This window comes from Drosophila persimilis, unplaced genomic scaffold (assembly GCF_003286085.1).
Source record: "Drosophila persimilis strain 14011-0111.01,24,50 unplaced genomic scaffold, DperRS2 tig00000677-arrow-arrow-pilon, whole genome shotgun sequence".
NCBI lineage: Eukaryota > Metazoa > Arthropoda > Insecta > Diptera > Drosophilidae > Drosophila > Drosophila persimilis.
The window spans coordinates 1,205,823-1,231,675 of record NW_020825333.1 but is presented as its reverse complement, the minus strand read 5'-3'; the positions used below and the strand labels follow the sequence as shown (position 1 = coordinate 1,231,675).

The following is a 25,853-nucleotide window of genomic DNA, read 5'->3' as shown; positions in this document are numbered from 1 at the left end:
TCCTCCCCTCCACAGCACTTCAAACGGCCAAGTGGAAAGATTCCATAGTACTCTGCTGGAAATCGCGAGACGCCTCAAGATAGCGAAGGGAATCATCGACACAGTCGACCTCTTCCTCCAGGCAACAGTGGAGTACAACAGGTCGATACACTCAGTAACCAACAATAAGCCGATCGATATTTTAAACGCCGCTGCAGCAGACTTTCACAGCGAGGTACAGAACAGGGTACGAAAGGCTCAGATTGTGCAGAACAATCGAGCCAACCAAATGCGTCAGAACAGAGTTTTTAGAGTAGGTGAAAAGGTATTAATGAAAACCAACAGACGCCTCGGGTCACGGGTGCTTTAAAGAGTACCTCCACCGCTTTGGCCACGAGGAAGATGGGCTGTGCAGCTGCTGCGGAATAATAGAAAACGCTGAGCATGTCCTGAGCGCATGCGCCAGATTCTCAGAGCCCCGCAGGCGAGCAGAAGGCACCCTAGGGGTGCCCATTACAGTGGAAGGTTTGGTACCAAGGATGCTGGAAAACCAAGCAAATTGGACGGCGATATGCAGTCTTGAAACAGAAATCGCTTCGGAATTGAGGCGGCTTGAACGCACACGAAACGAACGGCCGTAATAGGCTAGCCAGCCTTGTGAAGCAATGCTTCACGGCAGTCGCGCAAGTCTGGTCCATATATATGTATATGCTATATATTTTTATTTTTAACTTTTATATTCTTATATTTTATATATATATATCCTATTTTTACTATGAATAAAAAAAAAAAAAACAAGCATATCAATGATCTTAGCAAACTTGGGTACTGCCAGATACTTCACAACACTGAACTTGAAGTCTGGATACCACCAAATAACCTTGGCGGAGCGCGACCGAGAAAAGACTTCCTTTTCCGTAAACGGAGGGATGTACGAGTTTTGCCGACTGCCCTTTGGTCTACGAAATGCAGGTAGCATTTTCCAGAGAGCAATCGATGATGTTTTGCGCGAACAAATCGGTAAACATGCTACGTCTATGTCGATGACGTAATTATTTTCTCCAAGTCTCAAGACGACCATGTTAAACACGTCGACTGGGTGCTGAAAAGCCTCTATGACGCCAACATGAGAATCGCTCGAGAGAAGTCCAATTTTTTTAAGACGAGCGTGGAATACCTCGGCTTTATTGTGACTAACGAAGGCACGATGACGGACCCTGAGAAGGTGAAGGCCATCCAGGAGTACGTCGAGCCAACAACGTTGTTCGGCCTAAGATCATTCTTGGGCCTGGCAAGTTACTACAGATGCTTCGTGTAAGATTTCGCGTCAATTGCCCGACCGCTTTCTGATATTTTAAAAGGGGAAAATGGGTCAGCAAAAACAAATAAAAAAAAACCACTATCATTTTGAGCGAGGTCCAACGACACGCCTTTCAGAAATTAATGATCATTCTGGCATCAGAAAACGTAATATTGATGTACCAAGATTACAGGAAACAGGCAAAGAAAACCATGTCGCGGACGCGTTGTCTCGAAAAAACATCAATGCATTGGAAGACAGCGCGCCACAATCTGACGCAGCGACAATACACAGCGAAGCGTCCTTGACCTACACGATAGAAACGACAGACAATCCTGTCAATTGTTTTAGGAATCAAATCGTTCTAGAAGTGGCGCGTTTTCCTCTAAAGCAGATGTTTATTCTTTTCGGGAAAAAAAAGCGACATACAATACATTTTACGGACAAAAATGCGCATACTGGGGTCGTGAAGACCTAAGTAAACCCTATGGTGGTAAACGCAATCCACTGTGATCTTCCGACTCTAGCCTGCATTCAGCATGAGCCAGTACGCGCCTTTCCGTCGACCAAGTTCTGGCATTGCAAGAATCTGGTCACATACATTTTCAATGAAAATGAGAGAAAGGAGATTTTCACAATCAAACACAATCGAGCACATAATAGAGCTGCTCAGGAAAACGTAAAACAGGTCTTGGTCGATTACTATTTCCCAAAAATTACTAAGCTCGCAAGCGAGTTTGAATGAATGCATGAATTGCAAGATTTGTTCTAGAGCAAAGTACGATAGGCATCCAAATAAACAGGAGCTGGGCCCAACGCCAGTCCCTTCGTTCACTGGAGAAATGCTTCACGTCGACATTTTTCAACGGATAAGAAGTACTTCCTAACATGCGTGGACAAATTCTCGAAATTTGCCATTGTACAACCGATAGCTTCCCGCACGATTGCGGATATAAAGGCTCCACTCTTGCAACTTTGAAAATTTTCCCCAACACCAGACAGATCTATTGCGACAATGAACCATCGCTGAGTTCAGAAACCATCAGGTCACTTCTGCGAAACAATTTTGGAGCACACATTGTTAATGTTCCTCCCCTCCACAGCACTTCAAACGGCCAAGTGGAAAGATTCCATAGTACTCTGCTGGAAATCGCGAGACGCCTCAAGATAGCGAAGGGAATCATCGACACAGTCGACCTCTTCCTCCAGGCAACAGTGGAGTACAACAGGTCGATACACTCAGTAACCAACAATAAGCCGATCGATATTTTAAACGCCGCTGCAGCAGACTTTCACAGCGAGGTACAGAACAGGGTACGAAAGGCTCAGATTGTGCAGAACAATCGAGCCAACCAAATGCGGCAGAACAGAGTTTTTAGAGTAGGTGAAAAGGTATTAATGAAAACCAACAGACGCCTCGGAAATAAACTAACCCCGTTGTACGTGGAAGAAATGGTAGAAGCGGACTTGGGGACAACGATCCTAATTAGGGGGAGGGTGGTGCACAAAGACAATCTTAGGTAATGCCCCTATGCCCATACGTGAGCGTTCCACTCAGCCAACTATTTTTTACGCTTGTAAGGAAGTTCTCAGGCCGAGGTACAGCTTCTCAGTCTGTCCAGGGCCCGGTCCTTCCACACAGCAAAATTTGTTGGGTGAGGACCTAAGGGGAGAGCCGTTCGTGGCGAAAGCGCACCCGTGGGGTGGATCGAGGCGTGGGTGAACCCGTGCTTGGGGAGCTGCAGGGACGTGCGTTGGGGGTCATGCGTGGCGGAAGAAGGGGTTTGGGTCAGGGGTCGGAAGGGTATGGGAGAGGGGAGCCCAGCTTAGCAGATGCCGCATGATCCACGACTCACATCTGCGTCGCCGGGTCCCCAGGGCGAGGGTGTAGGAGAGGGAACCCAGCTTTGCGGATGCCGCGTGAATCCACGACTCACTTCCAGCATCGCCGGGTCCCCAGGGGAGAAAGGTATGGGAAAGCGAAGCCCAGCTTGGTGGATGCCGCATGATCCACGACTCACATCCACTTCGCCGGGCCCCCAGGGAATAGGGAAGAGAGGGGGAGGGGGTGAGGGACTCCTACGGGCGAAAGTTCGGAAACCGGTGGGTTGAGGTGGGTGTCTTTATTGTGGGGGAATACGAAAAAAATATCATAAACACCATGTGGATATCGTTTTCATTTAACATTTTGGGAAACTTCTGCTCCTGAGCTTACACTGCCTACTGCACCGATCTATCCCCCCCAGAGCTCACATACGTGAGGTGGCTCACCCTTGTTTTCCCTTCTTTGGGTCCTGCGGCGGGTCCTCGTCACGGTGGTCACGACTTATTTTTTCCACTTCTCGCGGGGTCGGGGCACTGTTTATTTTTTACAACCGTTCTGGCTCAGCCCTCGGAGATCACTCCCGAGCCTGGCCCGCGCTGGACCGTGCCAGGCCTCTGCTTTTCTTTTTCGCAGCTTCTCTGCCGCTTCGCTGCTGCGCAGCTTTCGGCTGCCGGCCTCGGCTCGGGGGTGTCTGCATGGTTCGCCGTCGGCTCTCTCCCTCGGCTGCGTGGGCGTAGGACCGATCGACGGCTTCTCTGCCGCTTCGCTCTTTTCCCTGCTGGCTCTCTTTGCTGCGTAGTATGCGTCTCTCTTTCGTGTTGGATCTCTTAATTCTACTACTAAGTAAAAAGGCCTCACTATTTGGAGTTCTCTTAGCCTATTTCTTACTTTAATTTGGGGAAAATAAAGATTCAGCGTTGTCTTTGTCATAATGATAATCATAGTAGTACTAAAAATGAAGTAATAATGAGATAATAAGCCCCCCGGGGCTGTCCCTTCAGGGGATGGTGTTGTGGTCAGGTTTTTCTTTTGTGGAGGCTTATGCCTTCACACTCCCTTTCTACTTCGGGGTGGGGCGCGGTGAAATGCGCACCAAATTTCCGCTGATGGACACGCGGAAGCGTTGGCCGTCGTGGTATTCTAGGCTACGGATCCGGCTGCGCTCATGCCGCGCCGCGTTTGCCTGAGCGCTGGAATCTTCCAGCAGGCTTTGCGGGATGCGGCGGTCAGGCGTGCTTACCCGCTAGGCGACTGGGGCGATTGGCCATGCCTGTTCCTCCTGCAACACGTTCAGCTCGGGCATCTCCTCGAACGCTGTGAGCAGTACGCCCGCCTCTGCCTCTTCCTCTGCGCGCCTGGGGAGCTGTTCTGCACCTCGTAGTTGGGGTCCAGGTTGACGTGTCCTGGCTCGACGCGTCTTCGAGTCGCGCATGGGGTGTCGGCGGTGCCTGCTCCTTGGCCTGGATGCTTGCGGCGGGGCGTCTAGGGGGCTCCTGCTGGGCCCGGCCTGCTCGGACCGCCTCGTCTGAGTCCGACGATCGCATCGCCTCCACTGTGATGATCCCAGACGGGTTGTCTCGCGACGTGCTGGGATGGACGATGTCGTTGAGCCATGCCCAGGTCATGGTTGTCGCCCGGCGGGGCGACGGTGGGCCTTTGGGGCCGGCCCGACGTCCAGCTCGCAGGAGGAGGCTATCCGGATTCGGGAGCAAACTACTGGAATTTTGTCTAGAGGTCAGTTCAGATTGAGGAAATGGTGTTCGAACGTCCCTGCTGTGCTGGATGGAGTTCCGGAAGAGGACAAGGAAACATTTTTGAAGTTCGACGATGGCAGCCATGTGACTAAAACTTTAGGACTTGCGTGGGATCCGGTTTCTGATCTACTATTATTTTCGTTCTCGGCCCTTCAATCTTCTTTGAATTCCTGCAGGCGCTCTGTTTTGTCATCCATAGCGCGATTCTACGATCCTCTCGGACTAGCTGGTCCCGTAATTACTAAATCCAAAATCTTTCTCCAGCGTTTGTGCCAAGAGAAGTTGTCCTGGGATGAAAGCCTTCCAGTCGCACTGAACACCGAGTGGCAGGAAATATGCACCAGTTTTATTTTATTTATTTTTTGAATTTCCTCGGCTTGTGCTCCTTACAGACTCTACGCTGGAAATTCACGGATTTTGCGATGCCAGCATCGAGGCTTATGGTGCATGCATTTATGTCGTGTCCAAGGGTCAGCATTTCAGCAGTCACTTACTTTGTGCCAAACCTCGTGTGGCTCCTTTGAAGACACTCACGGTACCAAAGTTGGAGCTTTGTGGAGCGGAGTTGCTGGCTAGGCTCATATCTGAGATAGCTGGAATGAATGTATTCAAGGGAAGGTGTTACTGTTGGTGTGATTCTGCCGTTGCGCTCTCTTGGATTCGGGACGAGCCGTCAAGATTTAATATTTTTGTTGCAAATAGAGTGTCAACGATTCAGGAAATGACCGAAAAAATGGAATGGCGCTATGTTCCCACAGCTTTAAACCCAGCCGACATTCTGTCTCGAGGGGCTCATCCGACTGAGCTGAATGAGTCACCTCTTTGGGCTCATGGTCCTCCATTTCTTTGCGGCTCCTCAGATGACTGGCCACCCACTGTGCTACCTGATAAGCCAGCCCTTGAACTTCGTCGGAAGGCTCTTCTGGTCAAATCGCCCTACATGGACATTATTGCTGATTCCAAGTATGCGAATTCATTTGCTTCTTTGCAATGCGTTTTCGGATACATTCACAAGTTTTGCAACCGAATTCGGCACCCCGGACTCACTGTCTCAGACATTGAACATGGAACCCAGGTATTGCTACGACTAGTCCAGCGTTCTCAGCTATGGGAGCACATAAAGTCACTGCGGGCAAGGGGAGCAGTCTCCTCATCGAGCTCAATCGTATCGTTATCGCCATTCATGGATCAGTTTGGACTTCTCAGGGTAGATGGTCGACTGAAAAACTCTTCGTTGGATTTTGATGGCCGTCATCCAATCATCTTGCCCAGCAGCCATCCACTGACTCTTGCAATAATCTCCCATTTTCATGAGCGGAATCTGCACGCTGGTCCTCGAGCTTTGCTTGGACTAATTCGATCCCAATATTGGCCTATTGGGGGGAGGAAGACGGTAAACAAGGCAGTAAACAAGTGCGTAAGATGCTTTCGACTGAAGCCCAGGGTATTGGAGCATATTATGGCAGATCTTCCAAAGGAGCGGCTCGATGGTTCTCATGCCTTTGAGATCACAGGCGTGGACTTCTGTGGGCCGTTTTTCTACAAACCGGAGGCACGCAACAAGGCTCCAATCAAGTGCTACGTCTGCGTCTTCATTTGTTTCGCTACCAAGGCTGTTCATCTGGAGCTTATAAAGGACTTATCCACAGTTGCTTTTCTACATGGACTAAGGCGCTTCATATGTACTAGACGAAAGCCGCGGCAAATTTGGTCAGACAACGCAACCAATTTTGTCGGCGCTAAGAATGAGCTGATGGAATTAAAGAGCCTGGTCCTCAGCGATGACCATCAGAAGGCGCTGCTGGATTTTTGCTTGGTCGAGGCTATAGACTGGCATTTCATTCCTCCGCGCTCCCCGCATTTTGGTGGTCTATGGGAGGCTGCAGTGAAGACGGCCAAGTACCACATCTACCGTGCCATAGGCCACTCGGTGCTTGGATTTGACGAGCTGCGGACGCTGTTGTGCCTCATCACGGCAGTTATTAATTCAAGACCAATAGTTTCAATTTCAGAGAGCCCTGTCGATCTAGATGTTGTAACTCCAGCGCATTTCTAGAATGGTGGCCCTCCTGCTTCGTTCGCTGAGCCTGACGTCACGCAGCTAAACTTCGATCGCCTGGACGGCTGGCAGCGCGTTTCGTACCTGCAGCAGCTCTTTTGGTCCCGGTGGAAGGAGGAGTACATAACGTCACTGCAGCAGCGCTCAAAGTGGCGCACTGCGAAGCCTAGTTTAGCTGTCGCAGATTTGGTTCTTGTCAAGGATGAGAATCTTCCTCCCATGAAGTGGCCACTGGCGAGAGTGGTCGAGCTTTTGCCTGGACGAGATGGCGTTGCCCGAGTTGCTGTGCTGAAGACGTCATCTGGAATCACCAAGCGCGCCGTCAACAAGCTGTGCCTGCTGCCCCTTAAAGATGCTGTTGAAAGTCAGGCTTCCAACGGGGGGTGTTAAGACCTTAAAAGAAAAGTCTAGACATTTGCGAGTTGAGTTGTAAATTCAAACTAAATTTTATTCTTAAAATCAGAGCCTTATATGTGATTTGACAATGAGGTAGGAGGTACAATTTGGTAGTCTATAATTATCGTTAGACCTACGCAGAGGATACACTTTACTGAGGGTGTCTTTTTGAGTACATGCTTACATTAGTTTTATTTTAGGACCGCATTTGTTAAGTGTTTTGTTAAGTGTTAAGACCACTTGTGTTTTGTTGTCGTATTAATGGGTTACAGATCTCTGTTTACACCAGTGCAGTCATAACTTGTCTACTTTATGTTATTTCTTTAGAGATCGGTGTTGTTACATGAGTTTATGTGTACAATAATCTATTTATATTTAAACATTCTGCAAGGGGCCGAAAGTGGCATTGTACTGACGATAATATGTTCATGTTTGAACATTCTGCAAAGGGCCGAAAGTGGAATTGTTTTGTATTTTGATTCTTGTGAACCTTTTTGTGTACATTTTCTTTATAGCTATAATTACAAGTACAGATAATCATTTACAGTCAATTACAGTGGGTAGGGAAGTGCTATCGTTTGCAGTCTTCGTGCTACTTTAATTCTTCTTATGGCATAGATTATTAATATTATCATTATTATGATTCCGATAATCAAGGCCGCATGTCCAGATACATGATGGAACTTCAGTCCTTTTAAGTCATGATGACTTTCTTTTAACAATTTTATTTCGTTTCTTAACTTATCCATTTCTTCTGTTTGGTTAATTAATGGTACTGTTAATGGATTCCAAACAATTTTTGGTATTTTGCTTACATTACTTATATAAAATGATGAAATTGGCTCGTAGCTTTCTGTTTGAATACTGTGATGAGGTACTAGTATTTTATCATCGGTTCGCATAGTACAACCATGTATTATTGTTAAAATTCCTTGTTGCGGAAGATCTATTAGTTCTTGATTTGAGTTACTACATTGAATTCTAGCATTAGTGTTTACTGGAACTTTGAAGAGCCAACTACCCTGTCTTTCTAATTCGACCCAAAATGACCATGTCTCTGCTATCTTCCTATAAACGCAATTTGAATTACCTTTTACTACTACGAGTACTTCTGGTCTCTTTTGGAGTCATTCCTGAGTCTTGCTCTTCTGACTCGATTCCAGCTAATGGACAAATTCTAGTTATAGGTCGTTTTATCAACCCGTCTTTATGTTTTATAGTTACTACTCTGACTCTATCGTCCCTACCTTTATGTATTTCTTCTATTTTTCCCAAGGGCCATCTAGCTGGGTGACAGGTTTCATCTTTTATTAATACAATCTGTCCTGTTTTAATATTCTGCATTCCTATTTTCCATTTATTTCTTTGTTGCAGTGTGTGCAAATAATCTTCTTTCCATTTAATCCAAAATTCTCTTTTCATTTTCTGAATTAATCTCCATCTATCCAGATTCCCGATTTTTTACTCTGAAATTGTCTCAATCGGGCCAAATATTGGCCTTCCAATTATAAAATGACCTGGTGTTAATACATACAGATCGTCAATATCATTTGTAGCTGTATGCAAAGGGCGTGAATTTAGTACCGCTTCAATTTGACATAATAGAGTTGCCATTCCCTCATAGGTCAAATTATTGTCCCCAATTACCCTTTTTAAGTGATATTTCACGGATTTTACCCCAGCTTCCCAAATACCTCCGAAGTGAGGTCCTGCCGGGGGAATAAAATGCCACTCGATCTGTTCTCTTTCTAATATTGGAATCACTTTTATGTTGTCTTTGAGGGCTTTTCGGTATTCCTCGTCTAATTTGCGCGAAGCTCCCACAAAGTTGGTTCCATTATAGGAAAACATTTTTGCACATTTTCCTCTTCTTGAAAAAAATCTTCTAAGTGCAGCTAGAAATGCATCTGAAGTAAGATCGCTGACTACTTCCAAATTAATAGCTTTTGTCGCCATGCATACGAATATGGCAATATATCCCTTATAGGATTTCTGCCCCCGGTTTTTAGAGCATCGGATATGGTAAGGCCCGGCGAAGTCTACACCTGTATTTGTAAACGGGTGCGACATTGTAGCTCTGTGTTTCGGCAGATTTCCCATAATTTGTTCTGCAGTATTCTGTCGATACCTAGCACAGGTGACACACTCTTTAAGTTTTTTCTTTAAGCAATTTCTTAGCCCAAATATCCAAAACTTTCGCTGGATATAGTTTCGCATCAGATTAATTCCACCGTGCAATGTTTCTTTATGTGCATTCTTGATAAATAAAGACGTCAAGTGACACTTATCTAAAATCAAGGGATCAATCAAGATCTCAGAGACTATAAAAGCTAGAGCAACCAAATTTGGTATCCACACTCCCAAGATATCGGACCGAGACGAGTTTGTTTCAAAATTTCGCCACACCCCCTTCCGCCCCCGCAAAGGACGAAAATCTGGGGATATTCACAGAGAATCTCAGAGACTATTAACGCTAGAGTAACCAAATTTGGTATCCACACTCCTGTTAGAACTCACTATTAAACGTATATCTCGCCCCACTCCCTTCCGCCCCCACAAAAGAGGAAAATCTGTGGCATCCACAATATTGAAGATTCGAGAAAACTAAAAACAATCATAGAAAATGATGATCTCATCCATATCTATCAGATTGCTGAATCTGGATCAGATCCGGATAATTTGTATAGCCAAAAGGAACAAATCAATTTGCAGTGGCTACGCAGCGCCTGACGTCACGCTCAGACTGATTTTCTGTCTCTCTCGCACGCACTCTTTGTCGTGTCGTTCAATAGAAGCGGCGTCTGCCGGGGGAGAGCCATACTGACTAAGTATCGGGTATAAATGTAGAGATACGGTCTCCGCAGCAACTCACAACGTTGCCCCTCGTTTTGTAATTTAATTGCGCGTCGAACGCGCAACATTGATAAGTGCGTTGAACGTTCCTTTCACGTGACCACGCGAATTGTATGAGACGAAATATTATACCGTTAACCTGGACATTATTGATTGATTTTATGCGGTTTTGGATCGTGTACGTCGGCAGGATCACTAGGGGAACTGCATGCCTTAACCAACACAGGAAGAGTGCGTCCAACGACACTAGAGGAAGCTATGGAGCTTTACCAGATTGGTCGGTTTTTAGAGATTGATATTTTGGCGCAAGGCTGTGAGGATTTAATACTCGAGTAGCTGTCCCTTGATACTTTACCAACAATTTTAAAGTGGGGTTGCCAACTCCATGGCTCCGCGTGGGTGTTTAAACAAGCATGTTAGTACCTACGAGAAGAATTTACCGTTATTAGCACCTCACCTGTCCTGCACCAAATAGATAAAACGCAACTGTTACATGTTCTGCAGAGTAATTTTTTAACCAGCTCCTAAGCTAGAGATTCTGCGGGCTGTTCTTAAATGTGGAGAACAGGAGCTCATTAGCCGCATGGAAGATCGTGAACCAAACTTTTTGTGATTTGAGTGATGTAGAGTTGCGAGACATCATCGCAGAATTATTGCCTTTAGTGCGCATAGACCATGTTTTACCACCTCATAGTGAGATGCTCTGCCAAGCAATTCGTAGAGATCTTGTCAGCACTCCACCTTCACATATGATATGTAGTGGTAGTAATCAGGGACTCTTTGTTGAAGGATCGATTATCTTCATCTCACCACCAGGTGGAGCTAATGTGTATGCGTAGGTCGCGACACCCGCCAGATATTCCTGATACCTTGAATATGGTGTCCCACATGAATGCAGCGGCTAATAATGGACTTTGTAGTGTTGTTAATCGTGGTGCTATTCATGAAAATATTGAAATGTGGGTAGGGTCGGCTGTTATACCAGCACCGGATAACCAAAATTTATTGGCAATGCGTAAACGCGAAAATAAACTTCGCCAGTCACCTATGTGCCAGCATGCATTGCTACTGCCACTTTCATCAAAACATGAAATTGAACGACAAATTCGGCTTCCTCCCTGATGAAGTATCAGCCAGAAAAGCTATGATGTTCACAAAGGAAATCCGTGTGGAGTTGCGTCCACTACTCAAAGCGAAGACAATTTGCTTGAAGATGAAGATCAAAGCCCACCGCCATCACCAGCGGCTACTGGCTCAGTTCCGCGAAACACAACCGTTGGATCTTCTTTTTTATCGTCCTCGTCAATGGGATCGTCAGCATCATAAATCTGTGGCACCGATGGAGTACACCCCTAATATAGCCGAAATCTCACTTTTCCGCGTCACCAATCAAATGGTCTTTTTGGTGTAGCCAGTATTTTAGCAACCAACTCTAGTCCTGCGCTTCAGTGTAGCTATGCACGTATTTCAGCGTCAGCGCGTCCACGAAATGAACTGCCGGCGTTAATAACTGAAGGGGACTTTCGATTTCCGCATGGAAATAGCTTGGGCTTGGATATTAGTGTTGAGAACGGCGGAGAATGGCCACCGCATCTTTAGGTCAGCTTCATTTGTCGAATAGTACTGGAAATACTAGCGGCCGTAGCGTCGGCAGCAATAACGACATGCCAGAAAGTTTACAATTAGATTTCGGGGATGGTCCAAACCCTCGCGTAGTTGGAAACGTTCTAAGGGCACTGACCCTGTGAAGTATACACGTTAGTATTTCCTTCTCGGTATTTATCCTAAAATAAAAATTTTCCATTAATTTTAGCACGCTCTGCCACAAAGCAACTATCACCGCTTCGTGCAGCGCTCTAGCTCGCCAATTGATATGATGCGTAATGGACAGTTATCGCCCACATCACACCCTCCAAATCCTGGGCCATTCAACTCTGGACCACCCAGGTTTTTATAGAGGTTGCAAGTGGGCCCAGATCCGGGGCACTTTATTTTGGGATGCCTTTCTGAACAAAAATTAAACTAAAAATGTAATTTAACAATCTAGATAAATAAAATAAACTATTAAATAAAGCTTACGGAATTTTTCTCTTCGGCAAGGGCTTAAAATTAGATAGTATGTATAATGTTAAAAATACTTAAGTATGTATATTATCTCTGGTATTTGCGAAGAAAAAAAAAGCTTAAGTAATTTGTTTATTACATCTGCAACCCTTTTGGACCTTTGTTACTCGTTGACCCTAGTAGTTGGCAGATTACAACACACAATAAATTGACCTTCCTTGCCAAATCCAACCCACCATAAACTTAAGTCGTCGAATGCTTTACCCGTTTAATCTGTCGAAATGTATAAAGTAGCTAGATAGATAGATACCTCTTGGTCATATGGTCATATATTTCAGATGTCTTAGATTTTATATAGAAAGATATCTCTCTAGTGAAAGGGAGGTACTGAAGTAGTGTATCTTTCAGCGTCTGGCTCGAATTGGGAGTGTGAGATCGCTCCCCTGCGGTTGGCCGAGTTTTTTTCGTTCTATCAAGTTCCACCAATAGACTGAGCAAGACAAACAAAATAAATGTATCGGACCATATAGTCTGGAAGTGCCAGCTGAAGTTATATACATATGTATATTAATGAATGCAGGTTTCAAGCCAGCCAGATCCAAAGCGGACGGAAGAAGGCGCCGACGTCGTCTCGTAGCGCAGAAGAGGAGCGGCGCTCGATCAGCATGGCCAAGCCGAGATAGGGGTGGGCAAAGCCATGAAGCTGCGGATGCAGCACGCCAGAGATTTCTACTTTTTCGCTTACACGTACACTGAGCCCAGTCTGTCTGTCCGTCCCTATTAGCGCCTAGTGCTCAAAGACTATAAGAGCTAGAGTATCGACATTTTATATCTAGACTTCTGTGATATGTCACTGTAACAAGTATATTTCAAAATATTGCCCCGCCCACTTCCGCCCCCACAAAGGGCGAAAATCTGTGGCATCCACATTTTTAAAGATACGAGAAAACTAAAAACGCAGAATCGTAGAAGATGTCTATATCTTCTAGAGTGTAAAATCTGAATCAGATCGTATAATTATTATAGCCAGAATCAAGAAAACAATTTCATTCTTTCTCGTTCTGCCTCTCTCTAACACACAGGTTTCATGGTCGGTTTTGCCTGTTGCAAAATGTGAGTTTAAGGATCTCAGAGACTATAAAAGCTAGAGCAACCAAATTTAGTATCCACACTTCTGTGATATCAGACCTTGACGAGTTAGTTTCAAAATTTCGCCCCACCCTTTTCCGCCCCCACAAAGAACGAAAATCGGTTACACCCACAATATTAAAGATTCGATAAAACTAACACAATCATAGAGAATGACCATATCTATCCGGTTGCTGAATCTGGATCAGATCGGATGTTAAGACTTTAAAAGAAAAGTCTAGACATTTCCGAGTTCAGTTGTAAATTCAAACTAAATTGTATTCTTAAAATCAGAGCCTTATATGTGATTTGACAATGAGGTAGGAGGTACAATTTGGTAGTCTATAATTATCGTTAGACCTACGCAGAGGATACACTTTACTGAGGGTATCTATTTGAGTAAATGCTTACACTAGCTTTATTTTAGGACCGCATTTGTTAAGTATTTTCTCCACTTGTGTTTTGTTGTCGTACTCTTCTATTCGTTTTCCATTTTCGGCATTTGTTCAAGGTAGCTTCATTCAGCGAATGATAGGAATCAATTTCGAAGTTATATACTAAATACCTGGAGCTCAAATCTACTTTGACCAATTCTTGTTCATGCTCAACCGGCATCGAAATTATCCTAAACAAATGGGATGCGTGTCTACCAAACAGGGGAATCTTCACGTTCAGAATTAATTTTTAATTAATTAATCAACAAAAATTCCTTTCGCTGTTAATAGGCTGTAAATTTCCTTAAATTGTGTTCTTGTTATAATATTCCGCATTCCTATTTTCCATTTATGTCTTTGTTGCAGTGTGTGCAAATAATATTATTTCCATTTAATCCAAAATTCTCTTTTCATTTTCTGAATTAATCTCCATCTATCCAGATTCCCGATTTTTTACTCTGAAATTGTCTCAATCGGGCCAAATATTGGCCTTCCAATTATAAAATGACCTGGTGTTAATACATACAGATCGTCAATATCATTTGTAGCTGTATACAAAGGGCGTGAATTTAGTACCTCTTCAATTTGACATAATAGAGTTGCCATTTCCTCATAGGTTAAATTATTGTCCCCGATTAAGATCAATAAGTGATATATCACTGATTTTATCCCCAGCTTCCCAAATACCTCCGAAGTGAGGTCCTGTCGCGGGAATAAAATGCCACTCGATCTGTTCTCTTTCTAATATTGGAACCACTTTTATGTTGTCTTTGGCTTTTTGGTATTCCTCGTCTAATTTGCGCGAAGCTCCCACAAAGTTGGTTCCATTATCGAAAAATTTTTTTGCACATTTTCCTCTTCTTGAAAAAAAATCTTCTAAGTGCAGCTAGAAATGCATCTGAAGTAAGATCGCTGACTACTTCCAAATGAATAGCCTTTGTCGCCATGCATACGAATACGGCAATATATCCCTTATAGGATTTCTGCCCCCGGTTTTAGAGCATCGGATATGGTAAGGCCCGGCGAAGTCTACACCTGTATTTGTAAACGGGTGCGACATTGTAGCTCTGTGTTTCGGCAGATTTCCCATAATTTGTTCTGCAGTATTCTGTCGATACCTAGCACAGGTGACACTCTTTAAGTTTTTTCTTTAAGCAATTTCTTAGCCCAAATATCCAAAACTTTCGCTGGATATAGTTTCGCATCAGATTAATTCCACCGTGCAATGTTTCTTTATGTGCATTCTTGATAAATAAGGAATCAAGTGACACTTATCTCAAATCAATGGATGTTTAACCTCAAATACCGCATTGGAGTTTTGCAATGTACCTCCAACAAGTAACAATCCGTCTTTATCTAAGAACGGATTTAAGCTTTATAGTTTATTTTTTGTTTCTATTTCCTTTTTATTAATTAGGCTTGCTATTTCGGAACTGAATTGTATAGCATGTTGTTGTTTTACTATTAATACTTTGGCGCTCTAAAACTCCTTCACTGTCAAAAATGGAGGAAATTCTTTCTTTTTGGGTTTGATTTGAATAAACCTCAATACATATGCAATGACTCTAGTTTATGCATACACGAATATTTTTGTAATAATTCACAAAAAATGTTATTTTTTGCTATTACCATTTTTGTGCTAACTACTATTTTTTCTTCAATTTCCTCTTTTGGCCAATGTTCCTTAGATTTCGGCAACCATTGAGGCCCTTTCCACCAAATCTTAAAATCTTTTAGCTTATCTGCACTAATGCCCCTTGATGCTACATCTGCTGGATTGTCTTCAGTTCTAACGTGTTCCCATTTAATTTCCTTAATCTTTCTTACTTCGTCAGTTCGACGCCTGATAAACTTGTCTTTATTGTCTCCATTCTTAATCCAGGCTAGAGTAATAGTAGAATCACTCCAGGCATAACACTCTACATTACTTCCAACCGCTACTTTCACCCGTTGAATTAATTTTGCCAGAAGACGTGCTGCACAAAGTTCTAATTTTGGAATAGTTTTCCGATTCTTCTTTGGATTAACTTTGCTTTTGCTGGCTATTATAATTGTAGAACTATCTACCTTGGCATACACTACGGCAGCATAAGCCTTTTCGGATGCATCGGCAAACCCATGAATTTGCATCGACTTATTGTGCTGAGAATTTAGCCATCTCGGTATCCGAATGCTCTCTAACTCTGTTAAACTTTTTTTAAACGAATTTTTGTCTGCTAGCCAAAGTTTTTGAATAAACAATTTTCCGACAAGTGTCACTGGAGACAACCAGCCTAAGGGGTCATATATCTTGGCTAAGGTAGATAATACTATTCTTTTGTTATTAAAAAACTCGTCTTTAACCGGTTCCCATTGTAGTCCTAATGTTTTGACGGATTCATTCTCCTCAATGGTTAATACTTTATTTTGTTGGTCATCTCTAATGCCTTCTATAATTTCTGGGATATTTGTTATCCACTTTCTTAAGTTAAACCCAACCTTATTAAACTCCCGGGTAACTTCCTTTACATGCTTTTTAGCATCCAGTATCGTGTCGGCACCTGTCATCAGGTCGTCCATATAAAAATCATTCTTTATGATTTCCCTAATTGCTTGATTTTTGCAATTATCTGCTATTGCAACCCTGGTTGCTAAGTAGGGTGCTGAAGCTGTACCGTACGTAACGGTTGTAAGTTTATAATCTTTAAACTTTTCGTTTGGATTATCTCTCCAAATTATATGCAAATATTGTTGATCGTCTTTATTAACATTAATTTGCCGGTACATTTTTTCAATGTCCGCCGATATTACAAATGGCCATTTACGCCATTTCACCATAATATCGAAGATATCTTTTTGGACCCTTGGTCCAACCCACATGATATCATTTAAACTTTTATTGTTTGTGGTTTTTGCTGAAGCATCGAAAACCACCCTCAGCTTTGTCGCTATACTGGAATACTTATGACTCCTTGATGGGGTAAATAATATTTCCAATCTTCTTTGGACTCTACCATATATCCTAAGTTTTTATATTCATGCATGAACTTTACATAATTTTCTTTTAATGTTTTATTATTGCTGAGCTTTCTTTCTAAACTATAAAATCGCGCTATAGCTTGGTGTTTTGAATCTCCTAGATCCCTTTCTTTTTTAAATGGTATTTTAACCACATACCTACCATTCTCATCTCTTCTTGTTGTTTCCAATAAATGCTCCTCGCACACATCTTCTTCTACGTCATTCTTTTCACTTTCCAATTCCCAGAACCGCTCTAAGTCCCCAACTTCAATTGTTGTCGCCACAATAAATTGATCACCTTTTGATTTGGTGCAACCGGATATAATCCATCCGAATTCTGTATTTTGTCCAAGTAGTCCGTCTATTTTTACTACTCCGTCTTTTAAAATATGGGTATACAAATCTATCCCAATTATTACATCTACCCTACTTGGTTTGTTAAAGTTAGGGTCTGCCAACACATAATCTTGCCACTTAGTTTTATCAATATTGAAAGACTTTAATGGTAAAGCTTTCATCAATTTCGGAAGAATAATTGCTTCAATATTTAGAGGACCTTTATTATAATCACGAGTTTTTACCGATAAAGTAACTTTGTACTTTGAAGTGCAAGAGTCTGTAGATGACACTCCACTTACCTCGGTGTTCGCTCTTTTTCGTACTAAGTTTAATATTTGCGCAGCTTCTTCTGAAATTATGGTACATTGCGACCCACAATCAATGAGAGCTCTAAGGTTTTGATAGCCACCATTCCTTGCCCTTACTTTTATAAGTGCTGTGGCTAAGAACGCTTGTTCTTTTGTCAAGCAAGTGTTAACATTTTCCCTCTTTTCGTAGGGAATATGGAGCATCGTATGATGAGGTTTTTTACAAATCCCACATAAAATTTCAGAAAAGCATTTCTTATACATATTATGCCTACAGCATTTTGTGCAAAGGCGCTGTTTTTTAATAAACTGGCCTCTATCTATCGGACTCATTCCCTTAAACTTATAGCAGTGAATTATGGTATGTCCTGCCATTTTACATAACGGACAATTTTCTTTTATTTTACCATATTGCACTACTTTTTTCAACGGTTTCCACTCTTTATCCTGCGACGTGTAAAGAGAAGTGTACCGTTGTTCTAAAAATTCCATCACATCTGGCAATGCTTGGATCTCTTTTGTCCTTTTTATATGACTTTCATATAATTGTAAGGTATCTTTGTTGAATTTTTTCAACACAATGTGCGCGAAAATCACATCAACTTCTTCTGTTAAATGTGACTTTAATTTAATTAAATGTATTGACTCGTTTATAGAATCAGAAAACCATTTAATATGTTTCGCTGAATCGTGATCTAGCATTGGTAAGTCTAGTAAACGATTCAGCTGATCCGAAAAAATGTTTCGCTTATTTTCTTACCGCTTGGTCAGCAATTCCCAAGCGGCATTATAATTCTCCAGCGGCCCAGTTAAAAGGTGAGCTACCATACTCCGTGCCTCACCCTTTATCGCGATTTTCAAATAATTGAATTTTAGAGATGTACTCAGACTATCTCTGTTATGAATTAATTCACAAAATATTTGTGAAAAGCCGTCCCACTCTTTTTCTTCGCCCGAGAATGTGGGTACTTCCACTTTCGGAAGATCAGGCATATCGATATCTTCTTTTTTACCGTTGCCCCTTTAGTATCCATTCTCCACTGATTGTAACTTTGTTTTTCTACCTTCCCTTTCGTTAATGTTTCATTATTTTTTGACTCTACATACTTTTTATGTATGTCCTCTATATTTTTAATGATTTTTTCGTACTGCTGTCTCTTATAGTAGTCATGATCGACTACTCCATATGTTAACAGTGCAGAATTATTGCCTGTAACTTTTTTTTTAAGGTCTCCTAACCTTTGGATTACATCGCTGGTCAAATGACCAGCTTCAATCTTTTTAATCTCCCTTGCTATCGCTGCTTGAGCCTCTAATAGCTTAATTATTTGTTCCGACAACATCTTAGTTTAATTTTTTTTACTTTTACTTAATTAGGCTTAAAAAAAATTTGAAATATGAGACTTAGCTGATTCTGCTTCTGCTGTTGTTGTTACTGCTGCCGCTGAAGTCGCTGCTGCTGATACCGCTGTTGCTGCTGCTGGTGTTGCCTCTGCTTACGTCGCTGCTGCATCGCTGTCGCTGCAGTTATTGTTGCTGGCACAGTGGGCACACACAAACCCATTTATATATTTCTTTTTCACAGTCACAGTTATATGCCACTTTTTTTTCAATTCTAGCCATTAAGCACTTTCGATGTTTCGGATTATTATTTTTTTTTTCTTTCGATGTTCCGGCCTCGAAAACGCCACCGTCGCGAAAAATTTTTATTTTTCAATTACAATAGATATACATATTTCGTTATCTATTAAAATACAGCCTGTACAGCTCGTATTTTTCAAAATTATTAATTGAAACTTCCGTTTCATTAATTTTTATTTATTTTATTTTTTTTTTATATTCTCCGATCACAATAGATATACCCAGTTATCTATTAAAAATACAGCCTGTTTAGCTCGTATTTTTCCAAATTATTAATTGAAACTCTCGTTTCATTAATTTATTTTATACTCTGTTCCTTCCTATAGGAGGGAAATCAAAGTTTTTTTATTTTGCTACCTTTAACTGTCAGTGAACTAGACACTTGTTCAGTCTCAAGGAAGCTGGTTTAACTCCGTGCTCTTACCACAGGGGGGAAACAACGGAGAGTCTCGAAGGACCAAAATGTTAAGACCTTAAAAGAAAAGTCTAGACATTTGCGAGTTGAGTTTTAAATTCAAACTAAATTTTATTCTTAAAATCAGAGCCTTATATGTGATTTGACAATGAGGTACGAGTTACAATTTGGTAGTCTATAATTATCGTTAGACCTACGCAGAGGATACACCTTACTGAGGGTGTCTTTTTAAGTACATGCTTACATTAGTTTTATTTTAGGACCGCATTTGTTAAGTGTTTTCTCCACTTGTGTTTTGTTGTCGTATTAATGGGTTACAGATCTCTGTTTACACCAGTGCAGTCATAACTTGTCTACTTTATGTTATTTCTTTAGAGATCGGTGTTGTTACATGAGTTTATGTGTACAATAATCTATTTATATTTAAACATTCTGCAAGGGGCCGAAAGTGGCATTGTACTGACGATAATATGTTCATGTTTGAACATTCTGCAAAGGGCCGAAAGTGGAATTGTTTTGTATTTTGATTCTTGTGAACCTTTTTGTGTACATTTTCTTTATAGCTATAATTACAAGTACAGATAATCATTTACAGTCAATTACAGTGGGTAGGGAAGTGCTATCGTTTGCAGTCTTCGTGCTACTTTAATTCTTCTTATGGCATAGATTATTAATATTATCATTATTATGATTCCGATAATCAAGGCCGCATGTCCAGATACATGATGGAACTTCAGTCCTTTTAAGTCATGATGACTTTCTTTTAACAATTTTATTTCGTTTCTTAACTTATCCATTTCTTCTGTTTGGTTAATTAATGGTACTGTTAATGGATTCCAAACAATTTTTGGTATTTTGCTTACATTACTTATATAAAATGATGAAATTGGCTCGTAGCTTTCTGTTTGAATACTGTGATGAGGTACTAGTATTTTATCATCGGTTCGCATAGTACAACCATGTATTATTGTTAAAATTCCTTGTTGCGGAAGATCTATTAGTTCTTGATTTGAGTTACTACATTGAATTCTAGCATTAGTGTTTACTGGAACTTTGAAGAGCCAACTACCCTGTCTTTCTAATTCGACCCAAAATGACCATGTCTCTGCTATCTTCCTATAAACGCAATTTGAATTACCTTTTACTACTACGAGTACTTCTGGTCTCTTTTGGAGTCATTCCTGAGTCTTGCTCTTCTGACTCGATTCCAGCTAATGGACAAATTCTAGTTATAGGTCGTTTTATCAACCCGTCTTTATGTTTTATAGTTACTACTCTGACTCTATCGTCCCTACCTTTATGTATTTCTTCTATTTTTCCCAAGGGCCATCTAGCTGGGTGACAGGTTTCATCTTTTATTAATACAATCTGTCCTGTTTTAATATTCTGCATTCCTATTTTCCATTTATTTCTTTGTTGCAGTGTGTGCAAATAATCTTCTTTCCATTTAATCCAAAATTCTCTTTTCATTTTCTGAATTAATCTCCATCTATCCAGATTCCCGATTTTTTACTCTGAAATTGTCTCAATCGGGCCAAATATTGGCCTTCCAATTATAAAATGACCTGGTGTTAATACATACAGATCGTCAATATCATTTGTAGCTGTATACAAAGGGCGTGAATTTAGTACCGCTTCAATTTGACATAATAGAGTTGCCATTCCCTCATAGGTCAAATTATTGTCCCCAATTACCCTTTTTAAGTGATATTTCACGGATTTTACCCCAGCTTCCCAAATACCTCCGAAGTGAGGTCCTGCCGGGGGAATAAAATGCCACTCGATCTGTTCTCTTTCTAATATTGGAATCACTTTTATGTTGTCTTTGAGGGCTTTTCGGTATTCCTCGTCTAATTTGCGCGAAGCTCCCACAAAGTTGGTTCCATTATAGGAAAACATTTTTGCACATTTTCCTCTTCTTGAAAAAAATCTTCTAAGTGCAGCTAGAAATGCATCTGAAGTAAGATCGCTGACTACTTCCAAATTAATAGCTTTTGTCGCCATGCATACGAATATGGCAATATATCCCTTATAGGATTTCTGCCCCCGGTTTTTAGAGCATCGGATATGGTAAGGCCCGGCGAAGTCTACACCTGTATTTGTAAACGGGTGCGACATTGTAGCTCTGTGTTTCGGCAGATTTCCCATAATTTGTTCTGCAGTATTCTGTCGATACCTAGCACAGGTGACACACTCTTTAAGTTTTTTCTTTAAGCAATTTCTTAGCCCAAATATCCAAAACTTTCGCTGGATATAGTTTCGCATCAGATTAATTCCACCGTGCAATGTTTCTTTATGTGCATTCTTGATAAATAAAGACGTCAAGTGACACTTATCTAAAATCAAGGGATCAATCAAGATCTCAGAGACTATAAAAGCTAGAGCAACCAAATTTGGTATCCACACTCCCAAGATATCGGACCGAGACGAGTTTGTTTCAAAATTTCGCCACACCCCCTTCCGCCCCCGCAAAGGACGAAAATCTGGGGATATTCACAGAGAATCTCAGAGACTATTAACGCTAGAGTAACCAAATTTGGTATCCACACTCCTGTTAGAACTCACTATTAAACGTATATCTCGCCCCACTCCCTTCCGCCCCCACAAAAGAGGAAAATCTGTGGCATCCACAATATTGAAGATTCGAGAAAACTAAAAACAATCATAGAAAATGATGATCTCATCCATATCTATCAGATTGCTGAATCTGGATCAGATCCGGATAATTTGTATAGCCAAAAGGAACAAATCAATTTGCAGTGGCTACGCAGCGCCTGACGTCACGCTCAGACTGATTTTCTGTCTCTCTCGCACGCACTCTTTGTCGTGTCGTTCAATAGAAGCGGCGTCTGCCGGGGGAGAGCCATGATGACTAAGTATCGGGTATAAATGTAGAGATACGGTCTCCGCAGCAACTCACAACGTTGCCCCTCGTTTTGTAATTTAATTGCGCGTCGAACGCGCAACATTGATAAGTGCGTTGAACGTTCCTTTCACGTGACCACGCGAATTGTATGAGACGAAATATTATACCGTTAACCTGGACATTATTGATTGATTTTATGCGGTTTTGGATCGTGTACGTCGGCAGGATCACTAGGGGAACTGCATGCCTTAACCAACACAGGAAGAGTGCGTCCAACGACACTAGAGGAAGCTATGGAGCTTTACCAGATTGGTCGGTTTTTAGAGATTGATATTTTGGCGCAAGGCTGTGAGGATTTAATACTCGAGTAGCTGTCCCTTGATACTTTACCAACAATTTTAAAGTGGGGTTGCCAACTCCATGGCTCCGCGTGGGTGTTTAGACAAGCATGTTAGTACCTACGAGAAGAATTTACCGTTATTAGCACCTCACCTGTCCTGCACCAAATAGATAAAACGCAACTGTTACATGTTCTGCAGAGTAATTTTTTAACCAGCTCCTAAGCTAGAGATTCTGCGGGCTGTTCTTAAATGTGGAGAACAGGAGCTCATTAGCCGCATGGAAGATCGTGAACCAAACTTTTTGTGATTTGAGTGATGTAGAGTTGCGAGACATCATCGCAGAATTATTGCCTTTAGTGCGCATAGACCATGTTTTACCACCTCATAGTGAGATGCTCTGCCAAGCAATTCGTAGAGATCTTGTCAGCACTCCACCTTCACATATGATATGTAGTGGTAGTAATCAGGGACTCTTTGTTGAAGGATCGATTATCTTCATCTCACCACCAGGTGGAACTAATGCGTATGCGTAGGTCGCGACACCCGCCAGATATTCCTGATACCTTGAATATGGTGTCCCACATGAATGCAGCGGCTAATAATGGACTTTGTAGTGTTGTTAATCGTGGTGCTATTCATGAAAATATTGAAATGTGGGTAGGGTCGGCTGTTATACCAGCACCGGATAACCAAAATTTATTGGCAATGCGTAAACGCGAAAATAAACTTCGCCAGTCACCTATGTGCCAGCATGCATTGCTACTGCCACTTTCATCAAAACATGAAATTGAACGACAAATTCGGCTTCCTCCCTGATGAAGTATCAGCCAGAAAAGCTATGATGTTCACAAAGGAAATCCGTGTGGAGTTGCGTCCACTACTCAAAGCGAAGACAATTTGCTTGAAGATGAAGATCAAAGCCCACCGCCATCACCAGCGGCTACTGGCTCAGTTCCGCGAAACACAACCGTTGGATCTTCTTTTTTATCGTCCTCGTCAATGGGATCGTCAGCATCATAAATCTGTGGCACCGATGGAGTACACCCCTAATATAGCCGAAATCTCACTTTTCCGCGTCACCAATCAAATGGTCTTTTTGGTGTAGCCAGTATTTTAGCAACCAACTCTAGTCCTGCGCTTCAGTGTAGCTATGCACGTATTTCAGCGTCAGCGCGTCCACGAAATGAACTGCCGGCGTTAATAACTGAAGGGGACTTTCGATTTCCGCATGGAAATAGCTTGGGCTTGGATATTAGTGTTGAGAACGGCGGAGAATGGCCACCGCATCTTTAGGTCAGCTTCATTTGTCGAATAGTACTGGAAATACTAGCGGGCGTAGCGTCGGCAGCAATAGCGACATGCCAGAAAGTTTACAATTAAATTTCGGGGATGGTCCAAACCCTCGCGTAGTTGGAAACGTTCTAAGTGCACTGACCCTGTGAAGTATACACGTTAGTATTTCCTTCTCGGTATTTATCCTAAAATAAAAATATTCCATTCATTTTAGCACGCTCTGCCACAAAGCAACTATCACCGCTTCGTGCAGCGCTCTAGCTCGCCAATTGATATGATGCGTAATGGACAGTTATCGCCCACATCACACCCTCCAAATCCTGGGCCATTCAACTCTGGACCACCCAGGTTTTTATAGAGGCTGCAAGTGGGCCCAGATCCGGGGCACTTTATTTTGGGATGCCTTTCTGAACAAAAATTAAACTAAAAATGTAATTTAACAATCTAGATAAATAAAATAAACTATTAAATAAAGCTTACGGAATTTTTATCTTCGGCAAGGGCTTAAAATTAGATAGTATGTATAATGTTAAAAATACTTAAGTATGTATATTATCTCTGGTATTTGCGAAGAAAAAAAAAGCTTAAGTAATTTGTTTATTACATCTGCAACCCTTTTGGACCTTTGTTACTCGTTGACCCTAGTAGTTGGCAGATTACAACACACAATAAAATGACCTTCCTTGCCAAATCCAACCCACCATAAACTTAAGTCGTCGAATGCTTTACCCGTTTAATCTGTCGAAATGTATAAAGTAGCTAGATAGATAGATACCTCTTGGTCATATGGTCATATATTTCAGATGTTTTAGATTTTATATAGAAAGATATCTCTCTAGTGAAAGGGAGGTACTGAAGTAGTGTATCTTTCAGCGTCTGGCTCGAATTGGGAGTGTGAGATCGCTCCCCTGCGGTTGGCCGAGTTTTTTTCGTTCTATCAAGTTCCACCAATAGACTGAGCAAGACAAACAAAATAAATGTATCGGACCATATAGTCTGGAAGTGCCAGCTGAAGTTATATACATATGTATATTAATGAATGCAGGTTTCAAGCCAGCCAGATCCAAAGCGGACGGAAGAAGGCGCCGACGTCGTCTCGTAGCGCAGAAGAGGAGCGGCGCTCGATCAGCATGGCCAAGCCGAGATAGGGGTGGGCAAAGCCATGAAGCTGCGGATGCAGCACGCCAGAGATTTCTACTTTTTCGCTTACACGTACACTGAGCCCAGTCTGTCTGTCCGTCCCTATTAGCGCCTAGTGCTCAAAGACTATAAGAGCTAGAGTATCGACATTTTATATCTAGACTTCTGTGATATGTCACTGTAACAAGTATATTTCAAAATATTGCCCCGCCCACTTCCGCCCCCACAAAGGGCGAAAATCTGTGGCATCCACATTTTTAAAGATACGAGAAAACTAAAAACGCAGAATCGTAGAAGATGTCTATATCTTCTAGAGTGTAAAATCTGAATCAGATCGTATAATTATTATAGCCAGAATCAAGAAAACAATTTCATTCTTTCTCGTTCTGCCTCTCTCTAACACACAGGTTTCATGGTCGGTTTTGCCTGTTGCAAAATGTGAGTTTAAGGATCTCAGAGACTATAAAAGCTAGAGCAACCAAATTTAGTATCCACACTTCTGTGATATCAGACCTTGACGAGTTAGTTTCAAAATTTCGCCCCACCCTTTTCCGCCCCCACAAAGAACGAAAATCGGTTACACCCACAATATTAAAGATTCGATAAAACTAACACAATCATAGAGAATGACCATATCTATCCGGTTGCTGAATCTGGATCAGATCGGATGTTAAGACCTTAAAAGAAAAGTCTAGACATTTGCGAGTTAAGTTGTAAA

The 25,853-nt window shown here is 42.0% G+C and overlaps 2 pseudogenes; both read left to right on the top strand.

Moving 5' to 3' along the window:
• Nucleotides 1-10,211: 10,211 nt before the first annotated feature.
• On the top strand, nucleotides 10,212-12,123 carry LOC113566374 (annotated as a pseudogene).
• Nucleotides 12,124-22,441: 10,318 nt separating this feature from the next.
• LOC113566375 lies at nucleotides 22,442-24,353 on the top strand (annotated as a pseudogene).
• The last annotated feature ends 1,500 nt before the right edge of the window (nucleotides 24,354-25,853 follow it).